Source organism: Leopardus geoffroyi, chromosome A2, assembly GCF_018350155.1.
Source record: "Leopardus geoffroyi isolate Oge1 chromosome A2, O.geoffroyi_Oge1_pat1.0, whole genome shotgun sequence".
Classification (NCBI taxonomy): domain Eukaryota; kingdom Metazoa; phylum Chordata; class Mammalia; order Carnivora; family Felidae; genus Leopardus; species Leopardus geoffroyi.
The window spans coordinates 33,406,831-33,419,200 of NC_059331.1; the positions used below are offsets into that span (position 1 = coordinate 33,406,831).

Below are 12,370 nucleotides of genomic sequence, written 5' to 3' on the forward strand. Positions count from 1 at the left end.
TATACTCATGGAAAAGCCTTATGACAGTAATTAAACTATATTTTAAAACAGCCCACTCTCGGGGCATCTGTGTGGCTCAATAGGTTAAGCTTCCAACTCTTGATTTCAGCTCAGGTCATGATCTCACAGTTTGTGAGTTTGGGCCTGGCAATGGCTGTGTGCTGACAGCTTGGCATCTGCTTGGGATGTTCTCTCCCTCTCTCCCTCCCTCCCCCACTTGTGCTTGGTCTTTCTCTCTCTCAAAATAAATAAACTTTAAAAAAAAAAAAAAAAAAGAAAATACCGCATTCTCATTGGAAGACCATCACATGTAAAAATACTTCATTAACACTTGAAGTGGCCGAATATTCCAGAAAATAAACCAGAGATAAATCAAGAGATTGAGAAGCCAAGCATTTTGGAATAAAAAGAAACCTCATTAAATTTATCTTTTTGTTGACACAAACGCTTATAAACTTCTCAAAAGATTTCACTAAACTTTTTGTAGCAAAGAATGCCTCAAACTTGCACTTTTTAATCTGATTGGTACATCATTTTTTTTTTTTTTTTTTTGCTCGTATTCTCTGCCTTTTTTCTTAAAACAATGCAAGTCTTGTTGGATACCTGTGGATTATGCTCTATTCAAATTACTTCATTATATTGTTCAAGGAGGAAGTATTTCAGACATCCTGACCCTAAGTATGTGTCAAATAAGGACATCAGAATTGCCACTTGTATTCAGCCCAAATCCCAATACAGTGCTGGAGTTTAAACTGACCAGAAGAAGGACATTTATTTACTCCCTCGGTCTTTCAAATGCATATTTACAGGTGATGACTTGTAATAGCCATGAACAATGACTCTCTTTATAGATGCCATAAAAATACTGTCGGGGCCAAGGGCAGGCTGCCCCAAGATGGGCCCCTTTGGCATGAAGATTATTTTGAGTTAAAAAGCAATCAAAACCCAGCAGATTCAGGAAAAGCTCTTTACCTCCTCCTCCAACTGCCTAAGAAGAATTTAGGTAGAGAATCTTCTCCAGGATGAGAGCTATCACCATAGATAACTACAGTTTACTATGAACTAGGTATGGTAGACAGGGAGACCTGTCTGATCAAAGTTCTCCAGGTCCCATTGTTTCTGAGTGACTCAGCAAACATTTATTTACCAAACATTTACTTGTTTTCATCTTCCGGTGACTTGCTTGCATTCCTTCCCTTTCAGTCCCAGACCACTACCCCTTTCTCCTTATGTCAGGATGGCATTTATACCTCACTGTGCCTTTGGAAACCTTTGGAGTTTCCAAGTCTGTGCAGGTTCCCCATACACACACACACACACTATTAAACTTTATTTTCTCCTGTTCAACTGTCTCATGTCAATTTGATTCTTAGTCCAGCTACAAGGACCACAAGGGGACAAAATTATTCTTGCCCTCTGACAGTACATTACCAATATAGCATGTCATTTTGACTTCCAGGATATGTAATAAGGTACTGTTTTACTCTAAAATACTAAACCTCTTGATAGTAAAACTGATAACCCAGGATCTGAGCGGGAATAAGGGAGAGCAGGAAAATTATATTCATGGTTTTATCATCAAATGCTGCTTTGAGAATTTGCTGCCTCATAAAGTTTCGATAATACATTATGTTTTCTAAAACTGGTTCTCTTCTGTGGTAACAGAAGTCTTTAAACTATTTGGAATGTGCTCCTGGAAGCCCTATAGTCCCCCTGACCCCCACCCAATGGCAATGGCTGATTGGCTCAGGAATGGACATCTGAGTGAAGCTCTACCAATTAAATTCTCTCTTTGGGAGAAACTACAACACAGAGCCTCTGTGTGACTAAAACTGTGCGTGATCTATTAGGGAGCTGCAAGGCTTCCAAATTCTACCTTGTCAGTTGAAAATCAGAGAAAGATTATCTGGAGATAAAGACACTCAGAGCAAAGAAGAGATCAAGTGCCAGTCCTCACAACCTTCTATTCCATTTGGAGACCCTTCCTGAGGTCCTATTCCCTCCCTATCCCGAGGTTCCAGGAGACATTCCTTTTTCTATAGAATAAATTCTCCTTCCTGCTATGCTACCTGTTACTTGCAACCAAGTAACCCGATCCAAAATTAATTTTACATAAGCACTGGATTATATTATTCTATGCCAGACATCATTTCCTTAACATTTCTTTTTAAGTTTATTATTTTTGAGAGAGAGAGAGAGAGAGAGAGAGAGAGCAGGAAAGGAGCAGAGAAGAGAGGGAAAGAGAGAGAATCCCAAACAGGCCCCGCACTGTCAGCTTGGAGCCCTGCACGGGGCTCCAACTCTCCAACCATGGGATCATGACCCGAGCTGGAAATCAAGAGTCAGAGGCTTAACCAACTGAGTCACCCCAGCACCCCTTAACATTTCTATCTTTTCAAAATTTTAACCTTATGAGATATGAATGACACAAAAGATGATAAAATTCCATCTGCCTCTAAGTAGCACCTCACCAAAAAGTCCACTAAAAACTGGACATGCAGAAAAGGTTATCGTCACACGTCTTTCAATACTAGTTATATTGTGTAAATATGTACGGCCAGGAGGGTGTCTTCCCGGGCTAAACTCAGTCAATGTAGTTGCAGACAAAGGTCATGTTCATTTCTTGGAGTCCAAAGAGAAAGCAAAATGGCTTATAGATTTCTAAGACGCTTCCTCCTGTGGCTGTTGGCAAGAGACCTACGTTCCCCACCATATGGACCATTCCAGAAGGCTGCTTGCATATCCCAGTATGGCAGCTGGCTTACCCCAAAGCAAGTAATCAGGAAAAAAAAAAAAAAAAAAAGCAATGCAGAAGCTCCATGTCTTTTAAGACCTACCTCTGGTAGTGACTCACTGTCACTTAGACAAAATGTACTGGCTCAAATGTCTGTCCTACTTGCTGTGAGAGGGCACTATTACAAGGGTTTGAATACAAGGAGGTGATAATGGTTGAAGTAGGAAGGGTGTCCTGGAGGCGGGCTACAGTAACAGGCTAGATCAGAATATACACTCTGAAGCTCTTAAATTAACACCAAATATTGTGCTTGGAATAAAAGAAGAAAGAAGGAAGACATCTTGGATGAGCCAATGTTTATTAGTTATTTATGTTGGTGAAGAAAATCAATGGGGTATAAAATATGATCCTATTCCTCCCAAGAGCTGAGTCTAGCCAAGAAGCTAAGACATGCACATGGAATAATTAGAAAGCAATTAGGGTGACAATCTGATTCTAAATGCAATTCAGGTTCAGAAAAAGAAGAAGTAGTACGGTGGATGAGTTAGGAGAATGTCCTTCTCCACTCTTTACAAGCAAAGGCTTAGCTTAAGTTAGCATCTTAACCACCTATTTTATATACTACAGGTAGGACTTCTTCCAAACATTCACTTGATGTTAAATCATTTACTGGGTCTTCTGTCTCAGTAAGTCTAAGAAAAAGGTTTGCAACCTAATTGTACAACCAGGTGTCTCTTTTTGGGGGCTACTGTCTTATTAATGTTGGATTGTTGGACTGATAGGAAAGATTTTTTTAAAAAGGAAGTCAGGCGGCATTCCAGAGGAGAACACCAAAATCATCTTGTGAGCAAACACCAAAAAGGAGACTCACCAAATTGATCTGCGTTCTGCAAGTATTTATTGAACCTCGGCTATTAAAGGGTAGTTACTGGGCTGGGTACTAGACACACAGTGAGAACAAGACAGTTACCAGTCCTGCTGCCTACGGTTTTTCAGTGTATCAGAAAGGGGCGGGGTGGGGAGAATAATTCCAAGAGAGGAATGATGAATGCTCCCATGGCAAGGAAAGCAAATAGAACTATTAGATCACAGAGGAGAAATGGTATTTCCTGAAATCTGGAATATGGGCAAAGAAGGACACCCGGATTAAAAGACACTGGAGACGGGGCGCCTGGGTAGCTCAGTCAGTTGAGCCTCCGATTCTTGATTTTGGCTCAAGTCATGATTCCAGGATCATAGGATTGAGCCCCACGTCAGGCTCCACACTGCAAGGGGAACCTGCTCTCACTCCCTCTGCCCCTCCCCCACATGCACGCAGGGTCTCTCAGAATAAATGTTAAAAATAAACAAACAAACATACTTAAAAGGCAAAGATGGAAACAGAGAGAAGAGCTCAGAAGTGACCAGCAAGAAACAGATTCGAACTGGCACATGCACCCCAATGTTTATTGCAGCACCATCAACAACAGCCAACGTATGAAAAGAGCCCAAATGTCCATCGAATGATGAATGGATAAAGAAGATTGTGTGTGTGTGTGTGTGTGTGTGCACGCATGTATAAAATGGAATATTACTCGGCAAGCAAAAAGAATGAAATCTTGCCACTTGCAAATGGATGGAACTAGAGTGTATTATGCTCAGTGAAATAAGCCAGAGAAAGACAAATATCCTATCATCTCACTCATATGTGGAATTTAAGAAACATAACAGATGAATATGGGGGAAGGGAAGAAAAATAAAATAAGATAAAAACAAAGATGAAGGCAAACCATGAAAGACACTTAAATACAGAGAAAAACAGGACTGGTAGGAGGGAAGTGGGTGGGAGGATGGGTTAAATGGCTGATGGGCATTAAGGAGGGCACTTGTAATGAGCACTAGATGTGGTACGTAAGTGATGAATCACTAAATTCTATTCCTAAAATCATTATTACACTTTATGTTAACTTTAATTTTTTTTTAATTTAAATGTTTGTTTATTTGGGGGGAGAAGGGGCAGAGAGAGAGGGAGACAGAGGATCTGAACCGGATCTACACTGCCAGCGGAGAGCCCAATGTGGGGCTCAAACTCATAAACCAAGAGATCATGACCTGAGCCGAAGTTGGAAGCTTAACTGCCTGAACCACCCAGATGCCCCACTAACTTGGATTCAAATTAAAAAAAAAAAAAAAGCTCACTAAAAAGAGAAAGACACTTTTAAAAACTGCTATTAAAAAAACAACAAAAAAAGGAGTAGCAAGAAAACAGACAAAAAGTCTCACCGCACCAATGCACTGATTCGTCAATGCAGCCAAGAACTTATATTTTCCTTGCAAGCCAAAAATAAAGAAAATCCAGCAAAACTTGAGTCACACTACCTTTTTTTTTTTAAAAAGGGTCTCTACCTAATTGTCTCTAGAGAGTGTCTTTCATCCTGATGATGAGCAAGTTTATACAGCTTTCCAAAACTCAAAGCCTATACCAGCGTGGCTTTAGGAGCAAGAGAATCTCATCAGGAAAGTAAACTAGCAAAGGAGAGGAAGACTCGTATTCTGGAATCTAAATTCCAATAGGCAGTTATTACTGTTCGAGATACCCAAGAGCTGCCAAAAGAATGGCAAGCCAGACAAATACCCTGAAAATGCTTCCAACCAATTTGTAGACCCTAGCCTGCTCCTCCTTGTCACATCTCCCTCGTCCTTTTCCCTCAAAGTTCCAAGACTCGCTGCCTTTATCTGTTTTCAATGGCAGGGCACAGTGTTCAGCTAAGGAAATCCCCTCTTTCCCCAGCTGGCTCACCAGGAAATTGTTTGGAAGTCAGCTTTTTCCTGGAGGTAGCCACTGCCCACAGGGAGAGACAGAGGGAGTCTCTGCCACTGAGAACACTCCCCTGGCCGCCCAATTCATGCCAATTCACGTGGAACTCATGTGGTCTGACCACATGGCCACAGGCAGCCTTTGTAGCGACGGGCACCTGCATACATCGTGCGCTGGCGATGTGGCTTGCTTTGGACAAACACAAGCCACAGCTCGCTCTCCCTCGCCTGCTAAACAGTATTTTTAGGCCACACTTTTTGATTATTTACTTGATTATTTATTTGATTATTTACTTCTAAACATAACTTCTGACAAATGGGAGGACTACTGCAAAGGGTGGTATTTTATTCAAAGAAGGGGGAAGAGGGGCACCTGGGTGACTCAGTCAGTTAAGCGTTCAACTTCAGCCCCGGTCATGATCTCACGTTTCATGAGTTCAAGTCCCACCTTGGGCTCAGCGCTGACAGTACAGAGGCTCCTTGGGATTCTCTCTCTCTCTCCTTCTCTCTCTGCCCTTCCTCTGCTCAACAGTTCTCCCTCTCTCTCCCTCTTAAAATAAACTAATAAAAAAAAAGGAAGGAAGAAGAGGCAGATAATTAAACTATATCAAAATTAAATAATATTTTTACCTAAAGGACATTCTTCTGATTACTTTAGCCCCAAGAGTTATATATGGGTACAGTCAGGCTATCAGGCAATTCAGTGAAACACAAAATATTGCAATTCTTCTATGTTTTATTTAATTTTATTTAACATATTCAATGTTTTGGTTGTTTCGTTTTGTTTTTTATAAAAAGACCAGTTGTCAGAAGCTAAAGAATATGGACAAAATAATATTCTTCTAAGAATGAAATATTTAACCACACACACTGACTTAAGTATATCCCATAATAATAAAAAGAAGTATATTCTATACTTCTAGTAATAGAATTCTAGTATTCTAGTAGAATATAGTATATTCTTCTAAATGTCAGTATCATCATCCTTCTTCTCAAGTTCAAATGCATACAAAGAAAACCAACTTCAGGCTATTGAGAATTTTTTCAATTATGCAAGTTACAAATAAAACTGGAGTTACCATGAGAAATAAAGAACTTGATCAGTGGAAATGAACCATTTATTTCAATTTAGCTTAGTTAACCTAACAGTGACTCAGAGGGGAAATTCTGAAACATGCTTCTTTAACAAAGGCTCTGTTCTCAATGACTCAGGTACTAACTACACAGAGGCTGGGAAGAGACAGGATGATCAGGCTCTGAAAGTCCCCTTCGGTCTTTTGATGACACTGTTCAAATGACAATCTCTCTGCCTGTCACATTCAGTGAGACTTTTTCCTTTTCGGAATTCAGACAGGACAATTCAGAGCCCAGAAAGAAAGAAATGCACATCACAAGCATGTATCCCTTTAAGTGCAGATGGCTACTAATGAACGTAGGTGCCCATCCTAATGATCTAGGGCCTGAAGATGTATTTGTTCCTTGATGGTAACAGTGACATAGATTTATTTATGGTTTTCCTGAGACTCGTTAAACATTTCCTGAAATGAGACCACGTCACTGAAATCATTTTACCATGGTAGGAAGGGAGGGCGGGCATGGGCAGGGGGGCAGGGGGCGGAACCAGTCTTCAAAGGCAAGAACAAGGTTTTGCCTGTTGTCTTTGCAGCAGAGGGCAGAGCATGTTTTTCACTGAGGATGCAATCATGTAGGTAAACAGCAAGAACTCTCTTCTGATGTTATATCCTGTCCTGTTCGACTCATTAATTTAAGAGACCCTAAGCCACTAGAGTAAACATTAGCATTAGTAACTCTTTTGTGATTGCCCTTCAAATCATTTCATGATGGCTACGTAGCTAAAGAGGAAAACATAAACCAGTCTGCTAATACTTTAAACTAACACAGATCCCACATCCAGGGGCATACTCAGATCATCAATGACATACACTCTTTTGAACCTGTAGACCACAGCAGGACAAGAAGAGTCTTTTTATTTATTTCCTTTTTTTTAATGGCGTTTTGTAAGTCAAGTCCTGCAGATTTCCGTATGTCTATTATTATGGGCAGGAGGAACAATCTAATAGCAAAATGTACGTTCTTTATTATTAAAAAACACACAAACTGCATTTACCGCCAAGATCCTTATTTCATACTCTTTCATGTTTATACTGTTGGGGGAAAGGTATCAATAATCAGACAGATCACCAGCGCTAATTCTGGACAAACTACAAATTGCTGAATGTAGACAGCTACAAATGATCTTAAATTAACCCACAGACAGACTGGTAACAAAAAAGTATCCCAAGAAAACATTGTCAAATGGTCATAAAGATGGTTCACTTTCGAACTTCATAGAAAGTATTTCAATGATGAATGTTAAATTATGACCCCATCTGAATTATTCAGTAGGGGAGACACGAGCTACATAAAATACCATCTCCTACATCCCCATCACTCAAACCAGTGTCCGATCTTCCCTGAAATGTGTCCTCTGCACCTAACACCCTACAAGAAATAAAAAGGGTGATTGATTCAGGGAGTAAAAAGACTTAAGCAGTCATGATATCAAGCGGTTTGGGGATGATGAGGATTTGTAAACAAAACTGGCATGTCTCATATTCCTTGAACATTAGTAAGCACATTGTGGCCGCTTGATAAATGGTCGTCCATAGTATATAGTATTCGTAAGTTTCTGGATCATTTTACAGTCTCTGGAGGGAAAGGAAGAGTAAGATGAGACAGAAGTGACTAAAAGGAAAAGATCAAAGGAGAATCTTCAAGTATCAGGATGGACGAGGCACCAAGTGTCTGCTGTGTATCCCACCCCTGTGTCCCTGAGTAACAAACCTTCCACATCACTGGCAAACTGATGCCAGGACGCAGGAGAGGCGGCCAGCAGCGACAGGATGTCTTAAAACACCAGAGTACATTCGAGAAGGTCTCCAAACTTCTCTTTATCCCAAGCAAACAGAGCTCACAAAGAAAACAACCCTAGGGGCGCCTGGGTGGCTCAGTCGGTTGAGTGGCCGACTTCGGCTCAGGTCATGATCTCACGTTCCGTGAGTTCGAGCCCCGCGTCGGGCTCTCTGCTGACAGCTCAGAGCCTGGAGCCTGTTTCAGATTCTGTGTCTCCCTCTCTCTGACCCTCCCCCGTTCATGCTCTGTCTCTCTCTGTCTCAAAAATAAATAAACGTTAAAAAAAAAAAAAAGAAAGAAAGCAACCCTAGGAACGGCCACTCAAAGAATTTACTATTTATGCCATGCTTCAACAAGCAATTAAAGAAGTACACAATTACAGTGCTTCTGAGATTGTTTCCACATCTTCAAATCAGTGACATTTTGCATTTTACTGGGTGTCATGAATAAACACAATACACGCAAACCACGTATCACGCTGCCCAACCCAGACACAACCTGAGACACAGTAACCATGATTTAGCCCCCCCCATCCCCCGCCCCGGCCACTTACTCCAAATTTAATGATCAGAAAAAACTGAAGTACCACAATTTTTCTGGCAACCAACACCATCTTCTGCCTCTTCTGTCCACCACAAAACACGAAACATTTGCAGCTGGTCACAAGAAGAGATCCAAGAGAAATAATTTTAATGGAATCAAGGAACAAAGAATTGGGGTGCTTACTGCCCTTAGCTCAAACCAAGATGGCTCACCAACAGAGAACTGCACCCGATCACTCCCATGCAGAGTTTTTCAACCTTGGCATGGTTTACATTTGTGGCACGGTAATTCTTGGCAGAGGGCAAGTGTGCTGTATATTGTAGGATGTTTAAGCAGCATCCCTGGCCCCTCTCCTCTAGAGGGTGAATGGCACCCTCCCAGTTGTGACAACCAAAAATGTGCCCAGACATTGCCAGATGTCCCCTGGGGACAACACTGACCCCAGTGAGAACCACTGCTCACGCTAATACCACCGAAATGAGAACCATAGCTCTCAAGTCAAACCCTTGGGTGTGGCTTCTCTCAGAAGTGAATAAAATAAACCTCTTCAGAAGTAAAAAGTGCTTCCCAATGGCTTGGGGGAATTAAAAGGAGACCATTAACTTTCCTAGAAAATGCCACTTTACAGGGGAGCAGAAAGAAATTTTTCCTTCTGCCCCTCTTGGTTCTTGGCTGGGGCTCTGTAACAAAAGATAAACAAGAGAAACACAGTCAAACTTACTTATTACAAGTTTTGCATGACCCAGAAGTCTTCATAAGGAAATAAGACCCAAGAAGCAGCTAAGCCTGAGCATTACTTAAGCTAGGTTTGATGAAGAGAGGAAAGTTGTGGGCAAACATGACAGGATATGAGCTAAGGGTGGTAAACGTGGAAACTTGGCAAAACCTGTTCAGGTGAATTCCTCCTAATGTCCCTCAGTCTTAGAAGATAAGGGTCCTCCTTTCTTCCGGGTGTACGAGGGCCATAAGTCACATGAAGGTCTTATCAACTGGGTTGGGGGAAGGTCACAAAGTCCCGCCTACACCTGCCATTTTTCAAACTCCTTAAAGGTGTGATATTTTGGGGTAATGTGTCCTGAACGCCATCACCTTCCTCACCTGTGGCTGGGAGCATGACCACTCAGCATGTCTCAATGTACACAGCCCAGTTCGTAACAGGTGTTACTTCCAGGGGCGCCTGGGTGGCTCCATCGGTTAAACGTCCGACTTCAACTCACGTCACGATCTCACAGTTCATGAGTTTGAGCCCCGTGTCAGGCTCTGTGCTGACAGCTTGGAGCCTGGAGCCTGCTTCGGATTCTGTGTCTCCCTCTCTCTCTGCCCCTCCCCCACTCACATATTCTCTCTCTCTCTCTGTTTCTCTCTCTCAAAAGTATATCAACATTAAAACATTCTTCCCTTGTAAAAGATTAGTATCACACGGGCTTGAGGAATCACAGCTAATTTTTATATTTCTCAAAAGAACGGGGGGAAAAGGTCCCAGGGAGAAACATTACCTGGCCCTCGTGCCATACTCAAGGGAAGTAGCTAGGAATCAGTGGTCATCACCAGTAAGTAGTTTTGCAATTTCTTAGCAATACTTAATGAAATGTGACCTGGAATGATTTTTCCCTTAAAAAGGAATGTATTATGTAAGCAAGCAACACAGCAGAGATTGAAAGTACTATAGAAATGCTAATAGCTTCCAAAAGTCTTTTTATTTTTTGACTTAGTCACCCACTTATTCAGTCACCCATTAAATATTTATTGACCATCTACTTCATGCCAGACACTGCACTAAGAGTCCAGAAATATTTGGGGGGGATGGCATTTTCTCCCGTTTTATTAAAATATCATTGACAGGGATGCCTGGGTGGCTCAGTCAGTTAAGCATCCAACTTTGACTCAGGTCATGATCTCACAGTCTGTGAGTTGGAGCCCCACATCCGGCTCTATGCTAACAGCTCAGAGCCTGGAGCCTGCTTCAGATTCTGTGTCTCCCTCTCTCTCTACCCCTCCCCGCCTCATGCTCGGTCTCTCTCTCAAAAAAAAAAAAAATAGGGGCGCCTGGGTGGCGCAGTCGGTTAAGTGTCCGACTTCAGCCAGGTCACGATCTCGCGGTCCGTGAGTTCGAGCCCCGCATCAGGCTCTGGGCTGATGGCTCAGAGCCTGGAGCCTGTTTCCGATTCTGTGTCTCCCTCTCTCTCTGCCCCTCCCCCGTTCATACTCTGTCTCTCTCTGTCCCAAAAATAAATAAACGTTGGAAAAAAAGAAAATTTAAAAAAAAAAATAATAATAATAATAATAATAATAAACGTTAGAAAAATTTTTTTAAATATCATTGACATAAAATTGTATTAGTTTAAGATGTACAACATAATGATTTCATGTATGTACATATCGTGAAATGATCACTACAATAAGTTAACATCCAATGCCATAGTTACAAATTTTTTAATAAAGTATTACAAATAAAAAGCAATTTTTTTAATGTGTATTTATTTATTTTTGAGGGAGAGAGATAGACAGTGAGCAGGACAGGGGCAGAGAGAGAGCGGGAGACAGAGAATCCCAAGAAGACTCCATGCTGTCCGTGCAGAGCACAATACAGGCCTTGAGCTCACAAACCACAAGATCATGACCTGAGCTGAGGCTTAAGGGACTGAGCCACCCAGGCACCCCTGGAGAAGCCTACTTTAAAATGCAGATTCTCAGGGCACCTGGGTGGCTCAGTCGGTTGAGTGGCCGACTTCGGCTCAGGTCATGATCACACGGTCCGTGAGTTCGAGCCCCGCATCGGGCTCTGTGCTGACAGCTCAGAGCCTGGAGCCTGTTTCGGATTCTGTGTCTCCCCTGCTCTCTGCCCCTCCCCAACTTGTGCTCTGACTCTCTCTGCCTCTCAAAAATAAAATAAATGTAAAAAAAAAATTTTTTTTTTAAGGCAGATTCTCCTGCCTGTCTCCTAGACATTTTGATTCTGAAGGCTTAGGGGGTGCCTGAGAGCTTGTATTTGTAATGACCGAACACCCAAGAGAGGTCTGTGGTCTACAGACCGCCTGTTCGTTCAATGAAAATTTACTGGCTACCTAGTACATGCCAAGTCCTGCTCTAGGTGCTGAATCAGAGCAGTAAAGAAAGCCACACTTGAGAAACAACCATTGGAGTGGTAGTAATTTTTTGGTAATTCTTTCAATTTAAAATACTATTTCTCAAATGGATTTGAAAAAACAGTTCAACAGCCAAAACCTCCCCATCTAATTTATTTTTTACATGAGACAGCTCTGGCCTGTGGGTCAGCCTACAGCATGGACAGTGGAAGGGAGTGGTATTAGGCGGCCACACAAGGCTAGCAGCCACCTGGGGAGGGCTCTGCAAACGAGGCCCCAGCATTTCCTGCCATTCCTG

General features: G+C 41.9%; 1 protein-coding gene across 20 annotated transcripts in view; it reads right to left on the bottom strand.

Annotated features, from left to right (window-relative positions):
* Positions 1-12,370, bottom strand: part of MAGI1 (membrane associated guanylate kinase, WW and PDZ domain containing 1) — a 656,496-nt gene that overhangs the window by 560,782 nt on the left and 83,344 nt on the right. The gene's annotated exons all lie outside the window — the stretch shown is intronic.